Source organism: Molossus molossus, unplaced genomic scaffold (assembly GCF_014108415.1).
Source record: "Molossus molossus isolate mMolMol1 unplaced genomic scaffold, mMolMol1.p scaffold_m16_p_17, whole genome shotgun sequence".
Classification (NCBI taxonomy): domain Eukaryota; kingdom Metazoa; phylum Chordata; class Mammalia; order Chiroptera; family Molossidae; genus Molossus; species Molossus molossus.
In genome coordinates, this window is record NW_023425352.1 from 52,966,552 (window position 1) to 52,975,536 (window position 8,985).

The 8,985-nt window shown below is 53.3% G+C and overlaps 1 pseudogene; it reads right to left on the reverse strand.

The window, feature by feature from the left end:
• Positions 1-215: 215 nt before the first annotated feature.
• Positions 216-2,019, reverse strand: LOC118632090 (annotated as a pseudogene).
• Between the last annotated feature and the right edge of the window lie 6,966 nt (positions 2,020-8,985).

Here is an 8,985-nt window from a genome sequence, read left to right on the forward strand (position 1 = left end):
AATATGTGACATTTATCCACATCCCTGTGCTTTTTTCTTCAAGCTAAACTACTTCACTCTCTTCTTGTATAGAGGACTGTTGGTTTTGTATCTTTTCAGGAAGCTTCCCTGTGTCCCCTCCTCTGGTAACAGACCCATGTGCTGGCTGCAAGGATGGGCGTGTGAGCCCAGCTGGCCAATCACAGCACTCCGTCCACCTGGCAGCAGTTATGGGTCTAGTTGGAGCCCTTCCCTGGGACTGATACATAGACTCCAGCAAGCAACTCGCTCTCTCTGGAGCAGCTGTTCCCTGTCACATGGAGAAGGCCCATCAGGAGTCAGACAGAATGAGGCCAACAGGTAAATGAGAAACAGAGTCAAGTGGAGATGACAGACAACCAGTATGGGTAGAATCTTGGGGGCATTAACCTCACTGTCGCTGGCCCTGCAGCCCTGGTTCCTAGGCTTCTTCCCTCACTTCCGAGAGCTGCCCCAATTTCTTCTCCTTTATAGGAGTCAATAAATTCAGGCTGAGTTAGGTTTCTGTCACTTGCAACCAAAGGGTCCTGGATGATATGATCTTATTTCTAAAGCCCTCCCCCTGCTGTTCAAGCAGCCAATGAGAGCAAAGAAAAGTGGTGCCCATCCAGGCCAGCAGCCCTCTCTCCAGTTCAAAAAGGCTGCCCTGTGCACTTCCTGGTGAGCATGTGAGCACTTGGTGCTGTTAGGGTGAAACTGAAAAAACACAGGGTGTGAAATACAGATGAGGGCAGAGAAGATGGCAAATGGGAGCCTCTCTGTGATATTTCTGCCCCAAAAGACACACACTTCCACCCTTACAGAGTCATTCCTTTGGGTTAAGTTTCCTTTTGAAATATAAACATAAGCTGGGAGAGTAGTCAGGAGGCAGAAAGTAGGCCAATTTGCCAAAACATCAACATGCCTTAAATGATGTACCAGTTTATGAAATTAACAAAATTACCAAAAACTTGTTTGTTGGTAGGTTGGTTTTTAGTGTCTGGCTTTTACTGGTTGCTTTTCTCAAACCCAGCATTTTTTAACAAGTCACCTGGGGTGGTGGTTTTGTCACAGGTGGAGGGGGGAGCAGGCCGGCAGTCACTCAGGAGGAGGGCGCCAACGTGATGTGATGGGTGTCACATGCCTTACCAGGCCAAGTGGCAGCGAGGGCCACACTAGTCGCCAGACTGAACTGGAGGCTGGGCTTGCTCAGCACAGCCAGACAGCTCCTTCCCACTGTGCACGGGGAGCCACCCTCCCGGACCTCTGCGGCCAGCCTGAGCCGGCCTGGTCCAGTCCACTGACTACCTGCATGTTGTACTCAAAGGCCTTGTTGGCCGCCTCCACGAGCTTCTCCTTGGTTTTCAGGTTCGGGTCCAGGGCATCCATCCTGGCCCGGCAGAACTGCTGAACTGCTGTGCATTGTCCACATGCTCAAATAGGTAGAACTGGGTCCCCTCCCCTGTGCTGGGGAGTTTCAGGGCCCCCTGGGCCACCTTCTTAGGCACCTGTCCCTGAGAGGCCCCCCATGTAGTGGGTACGGGCATGGGCCACCAGCAGCTCAGCTCATTGGGCCCACATCGTGGATCCACTCCACATACTCCCAGGTGGCCTCGGACACTGCGCCTGCTCCTCCGTCCCCACCACAGAAATACTCCACGTCCTTGGGCAGCGCCTCCTTCTGGCGCAGCTCCACGGGCAAGTACAAGGGGGTGAGGGCTGGATGGTCCTCGTTTCCGTCCATTTCCTCCTCCAGGGCTGGGTGTGTGCAGTAAAGCGCGTCGTGGCCAGCTGACACAGCTCCTTCCTGATGTCGCCTTTCAAGGAGTCCTTGACAAATGGTGTTTTCTGCCCCGTCGTGCTTCCTTGGTCCCTGCCTTCAGGAGAGCAGAGAGGCCGGCCATTCGGTGTGGTTTTCTTTCTGGGTCCCTGGAGCTCTTTTTCTCTAACTCTTCTACCCCCGGAGGCCTCCAGTTCCACTGACACTGTTGCCAAATGTGGTTCTTGCAGCCCTTCCTCCTCTGGCCCAGCTGTGGATCCCCTTGACTGTCCATCGGTCTGTCAGTCCATCTGTCTGTAGCAGTCTCTGGGCGTCCGTCGGGCAAAACTTGTTTCTTTTAACTAAATATAAAGTTTTCAGCAAGTCATATAAAATGTTGACATTCTGGTTTCCAACAAGAAACAGTGGGTTCTGTTGGCTTGGAAGCGTCTGCAGAAAGGTGCTACAGCCAAAGGCAAAACTGCTCCAGCATCTCAAGAGAGGTGAATCTTTCATGGTGACAAACAGCACCAGGAATGATGATAAATATTTTAGACAAGGGTGACGTCAGGGCTTCATTCGGACAAGACAGCGGGATTCAGGGATACAGATGTGAAAAGACATGATCTGTGCCCTCAAGGAAATCCAACAGGGAAACCCATATCCTGGGACATAGGCCTATGGAAGGCCCGTGCAAACAGAGCTAGTTTGGTCCTCTCTGCCTGAGCTGGGCTGCTAAGGATGTGTAGGAGTTCACCAGGTAAAGAAGGAGAGTGGAGAAAATTTTCAGGTAGGGATACAGCCTAAGCTAAGGTTCCTGAGGCGCAGGAGGTAGAGAGGAAAGAGAAGATGTGGGTAAGGAGTGTGGGGGCCAAATCACCCAGTCTTCCAAAAAGCCAGTCAAAAGAAACTTGACTTTTACCCTTTAGGTAATAGGGAGCAACCTAGGGTTTTATGTAGAGGAAAGAAATCACCCTTTCTCCACGGCAGTTGAGACAAAGATGGACCAAGAGTGCTAGAAAGGAGGGGGCTAGAAGACCAGGCCAGAGGCTACTGCAGTTGTCCAAGTGATGGACAAACAAGGCTGAGTTTCATATAACAGATAGTTATTGATCATCACCTGACTAGAGGCAGACACTAGCCCAGGCAATTCAGCAGTGGGTAGAAGTTGGGTTACCAAGAGTGAGGCAGAGGAAGAGCATTTCAGACAGAGGGAACAGATGTGGGGGTCCTAGAGTGAGAAAGATGTAGGCTTCCTTCTGTCACAGAAAGCCCAGTGTGGCTAGCACCACATGCCCTTGAGGTTGGGAGAGGCTGAGACCGAGGCTGCAGTGGAGTTGGGGCCAGTCCTGCAGGATGCCGCCCTACCACATGTATGTATCTCTGTCCTTCAAGGCCCAGTGCAAACACCACCTCTACCAGGAAGCCTCCCCTGATGACTGGCAGTCAGACTTGTCTTCCTCTCTCAGCTCCTTGCCAGTTATTGGAATGACTGCTGGAGTGGTTTCTGGCCCAGAGTGGACACTCCGTAGTGACCGTTGAGTAATGACAGAGGGAAGGAGTGGTGTGAGGGTGGTGGTGCAGACCGGGGCGGGGGGGGGGGGGGGATGCTGCTGAGAAGCAGAAAGCCAGTGGCCTGAGGGGAGCAGGGGCAGCCTGGGCAATAGTCATGGTGTTTTTCTGACTTCAGGTGACAATTTAGTGAGCCCACAACCAGCATTTTTAAAGAAACTAAATGAAATTAAAACATTCGAATTGAAGTGCATAGTGAGGGTTAGTACTACTTCGTGGAGTTGTATCCTGGTTCCACAACGCAGGTCCAATCTACTTCTGTGGTCACAGCAAAAACATTCGAGACCTCAGAGTTAGCATATAGATTTGGTTCTTGTATCAGAGACCAAAAGTAACAATGGCTTAAACAAAATAAATATCTCTGTCTCTCTCCGAAACAATCTCAGACCTGGGGAGTCCCAGGCTGGACTGAGACCCCAGGGTGTGCGAGACCCAGGCTCCTTCCTCCCTGTCGCTGCCCGGACAAGACATTCCTGTTCTGGGCAGTGGGGGAGGAGAGTGCACAGCCTCTTCTCTGGAACGCCACAACCAGGAAGGGGCATCACTCACTTCCACTCCCATCCCACTGTTCACAGGGAGCCCTAGCCATGTGCAGCTGGGAAGTGTGGCCTTGTCTGGGTAGCCAGGTGCCCAGCTAGAAGTGGGGTGTTCTATTACTATACTCGGGGAGAGTGGACATGAGGTCTTCTCGTAGCCTCTGCTCCAGCCTGTGTTTGAGGCATTGCTCAGAATCCATGGGCTTTGGGATCTGTTGCCTGGAACCCACATGCTAATCCTTCCTCCCCAGGGCAGGGACACCCTCCTCCTCACCGTGTGTCTTTTCTCTGGACACCTGTGGCTCTCACAGCTCCCCCTGCTCTTTAGGCTCTGTGAGGAGTGAACCAGGTGAGCCGTGTGGGTAAGCCTACAGCACAGGGCCCCGGACTAGCAAGCCCTCAGTGAACCAGGCCATTGGCACCATGGATGACCCTCCAAAGCTGCTGCTCCTCCTCGCTCAGCCACGTTAGCTGTATCACCTTCCCCAGACCCCAGGCTAGGAGCTCCCAACACCCAACAATTTACAAATACTCTTCATCCCCCATGCGAGGCACCTCTCTCTTCTGCAGGATCCTAAGAAAGAAGTGATCAAATATGCCGCTTACTAAGAGGTTCCTCTGTTGGAGGTACCTAAGACCCCCAGGTTCAGTGAGTTGCTAGGAGAACTCGCAGGAACCCATATAGTCACGCTCACAGCTTATCTCTATTGCAGTAAAAGGACACTGAGCAAAACCGGCACAGGGAAGGGCTGGAGGACACCAGGCGCAGGCTTCCAAGGGGAGTCACGCCGGACACGCTTCATTCCTCCCCGTTGTGTCATGTGAAACGTTTTCTGCTAGGGAAGCTCTTTAGAGACCCAGCACCAGGGTGTTTATGGGGACTGGTCGAACAGGTACCCCCTGCCCCAGCACTCACCAAAATTCCACACTCTCCAAAGGACAGCAGGTGTTCAGCATCAGCCATATTGTTCGCTCAAACAAGTTAGGCACAGTGAACCTCCCTTCTGAAAGAATCATGGGAACCCTCCTGAAATCCGTTCCCGAACTCCAGCCAAGGGCCAGGCTTGTGAGCAGGCCTTTCAAAGCGCGGCTGTCTCAGGCCTGTTGTGCTTACTGTTCTCACGGTTCCCTAAGGAGGCACATTTGACCTGGGCCTTGAAAGTCAGGAACAATACTGAAAGGACAAAACCCTGCCAGGTGGGACCCACTACTTCAGCCTTCGTCTGAACCTCTTCCTGACTCTGTCGTAATGCACACCAGGTCTGCCTAGCAGCAGCCCCCCTGCACAAGGCATGCCCTTGCCGGAGCACCTGTTCCCAGCCCTCCAGATTGCCACCCTGGCCCTGTCACCTTTCACAGTGAATTTGCAACCCTAGGAGAGCCCCTTTCTGCACCTGCCAAATCACATTCAGACGTGTGTTGTCACCCTGGCTGCTTTTGCTCAGTGGTTAGAGCATTGGCCTGTAGACCAGGGGATTATGGGTTTGATTCCGTCAAGGGCACATGCTTGGGTTGTAAGTTTGATCCCTGACCCTGGTCCAGGTCATGTGGGAGGCAACCAATTGGTGTATGATGTTTCTCTCTCTCTCCTCCGCCCCCTCCGTCCCTCCATTCTGCTTGCTAAAAATCAATGGAAAAATATCCATGGATGAGGATTAACCAAAAAAAAAAAGATTGACAAAAATACAAAACCAATGTGTGTGTGAGACTCTAAGGCAGCTGGATTTTTTTTTTCTTCTATTGATTTGAGAGAGAAACATCGGTTACCTACCATATACACCCCAACTGGGGATTGAACCCGAAACCTAGGTATGTGCCCTGTATGGGAATTGAACCCGTGACCTTCCAGTACACGGGATGACACTCCACCCAAGCCACACTGAGCCGCACTGAGCCACACTGAGCCACACGGGCCAAGGCTAGCTAGGCTGGATCTTATTTCTCTCTGCTTCCTCCTTCCCACCACCCCACTCATTCTCGCCAGGCCCTAATAAGCAGAGACGGGCATCCAGGAGGGTCTCAGCAAACTTAGCTGTGTGAGCTCCCTATCTCCAGGAGTCAAGGGCAGTATAACTCTGGGGACCGGGCTGACATCTCTGGGATTTGATGACTCCAGGATTCCCTGTAGCACCTGAGTCCTGAGCAAGGCAGGCCCTGGAGCCCGGCGTGTGAGCAGAAGCAATGGATAAGGAGCAAAACCAAAGGGACCAAGTTAGGTGGAGTCGGAGCCTACAGGGCAGCAGGTTGCAGGGGAACAAAGCGAGGAGCCAGCATCACTCTCTTTACAGAAAGTTCATTTTCTTTGCAAATGTGTGAGCCCTCGGGGATTAATTAGAGTAAATGTGAAATGTTACAGAAAATCCTGAAACCCGACTTCTGGATTCATGCCTTTGCATTCTTCTGGAGAATCACAAAACTGGGCAATATAGTCCAATCCTTTCATCCTACTGGTGGGGAAACTGAGGCTCGTGGGGCAGCGCTAACCCGAGTCCGGAGGCAGAGCGGAACAGATCCAAGTGCCCTTCGGTCTTCGGTGCTCTTCCCAGGCCCGCACGCTCCCGTCCGTCCATCCGCCCTCTCGCGTGGCTTGCTTAGGAAGGGGCAGAATCCCTGCGGCACTGACTGCCGCACGCTCCCGTCCATCCTCTCGCGTGGCTTGCTTAGGAAGCCGCAGAATCCCTGCGGCACTGACTGCCGCACGCTCCCGTCCATCCTCTCGCGTGGCTTGCTTAGGAAGCCGCAGAATCCCTGCGGCACTGACTGCCCTCACGCTCCCGTCCGTCCTCTCGCGTGGCTTGCTTAGGAAGGCGCAGAATCCCCGCGGCACTGACTGCCGCACGCTCCCGTCCATCCTCTCGCGTGGCTTGCTTAGGAAGGCGCAGAATCCCCGCGGCACTGACCACGTCGCCGTGGGAGTGACGCCAGAGTAGCGCAGGATATCGGGGGTCACCGTGTACAACCGCTGGAGCCCCATCAGTCGCCTGGAGGCAGTTGTCTCCTGTGTAACAGGGGTGGCGGTAATAGTGCCTCATGGGGGTTAAGCAGCGGGACATAAAAAGCACGCAGGCCCTGACCAGTTTGGTTCCATGGTTAGAGCATCTACCTGGGGACCAAAGGGCCGCGGGTTTGATTGCAACCAGCACCCTGCGGATGGCAACCAGTCAATGTATGTCTCTCTCTCCCTCCCTCCCTTCCACTCCCTAAAAATCAATGGAAAAATATCTTCTGGTGAGGATTAAATAAATAAATAATAAAAATAAAAGGCACGCAGGATGTTGATGGGATCCTAGTGTTTTTCTCCTCTCCCTCACCTATTTTGCTCAAAAGTTACTTTTTAAAATTAGGGTTTTGTTGTCATTTGCTTGCTCTTTTGTTCTTGGTCAAACCCACCCCCTCTCCATGCCCCACCCCAAAGACGTGAAACCAGCCACAGCCAGGGCCCAGGCAGCGGGGGGAGGCCTGGTTCTGGTCCTCATACCTGTACCGGTTTGCACGCGGTTTGTCTTTTTTCTTTTAGATTTGTTCCAGTTACTCTCCTGAGAGCAGTAACCGTGCAGTCCCTGTCCCCAGGAGGCCAGATCCTGAGGCAGAACAGTGTACCAGAAGGAGGTAGCGCCCACAGTACAGAGGGAGTGGAGACCCGTGCGGAGGGACCATGTCCGGGGTGGCAGTGGGTGCTTCCTGCACGCTGTTGGCACTTGGGCCTGTCCCCTGTAATGCTCTCTTGGCCGCTGGCCCTGGGAACCCAGGTTGCCAGATATGGTGACGATGGCTGTGTTGTTCCAGAAGCCAGGGCCCCACCTGGCCTCCATCTCTCAGGTGCCTGAACAAGTGCTGAGCAAGTGCAAACGCCGACATTTCCCTGTGGGTTAAGGACACTCCAAGGGTTCCACACTCCTCCGTGACTGGTACCCTGGCCTGGCTTGGTGATTGACAAGATGTTGGATGAAACAATAACACGGAAGCTCTCCTGCCAGGAAACTGCTGGACTTCCGGCCCCTGCCCTCGAATTGGCCTGCGGACCTCACACTGCCCCCACCGAGATGAAGGCATAGTCCTGCTCCTCACAGGCTTGTTCCTGCCCTGGCCTTTTGCACATCCTGTCCTCACATGAAGGAGACACCCTGCTCCTGTCTGCTCAGGCTGATAGCATACACATGGCTGTGGTTAGCATCGCCTGGGAACAAATACACCAGTGCCCAGGCCCCAACCCAGAACGAGAAATCAGGATCTCTGGGGTGTGGCCTGGGGAGCCTAGACTCCCCAGATGATTCTAATGTGCAGCCAGGGTTACACCACTGATCATTCCTACCCATCTAGGGGACCTAACTGAAGTCCCATTCCTTCAGGAAGCCTTCTTGAGCTTACCCCCTGCAGGTGGCCCTCCTCTAAGCGCCTGTGGGCCATATGAAGCACATGGCACTGGACACTGATAGCAGCCTGCTTTGTGTCAGATGGTAGATTGGAAGCAGAATCCAGGCTTTGCCCCTCGCTAGCTGTACATCCTTGGTCAAGTTACCAAACCTCAGTTTCCTCATCTGCAAGATGGGCATTAATAATAATACCTACCTCACAAGCTGGCATAAGATGCTTCCACTAACCCATACCAACCTCAAGTCCACCCTTCCCCCATGGTTCCTCCATTTCCAAAACCACAGGCCCCCACAGCCAAGTAAACCAGTTCTTAGGGCTCTCCATCCCTGTGTCCACCCACTTTCACTCCTCATGCTTCCTTCCAGGAAGATTTCGGAGCCTCCAAGTGTGACCACTTGCAGGTGGCAGTGAGAAAAACAAAGGGCAGCAAACCATCCTGCATGGCCCTCCCCCGCCCCCAGGAGGCGCTCCTTCCTTAGGCTCCATTCTAGCAGCCGCTGAGCCTGCCCCAGCTATGGGCTGGCAGGGGGCACGGTAGACACTTGTGCAGAGCTTTCCTGTTCAGAAAGCACTTCTTCAGGTACATGATCCTTGTGGGATGGGCACCTCCCCATCTGCCAGATGATGGCCGGGGTCACAGATAGCATGTTCTGGGGCTACAGTTGAGAGTATCGGGAAATTGGAAACCACAGAAATGTCCCAAAACAGAGAAAGGGTTAAATTCCTTAGAGTACAACATATTGTGGA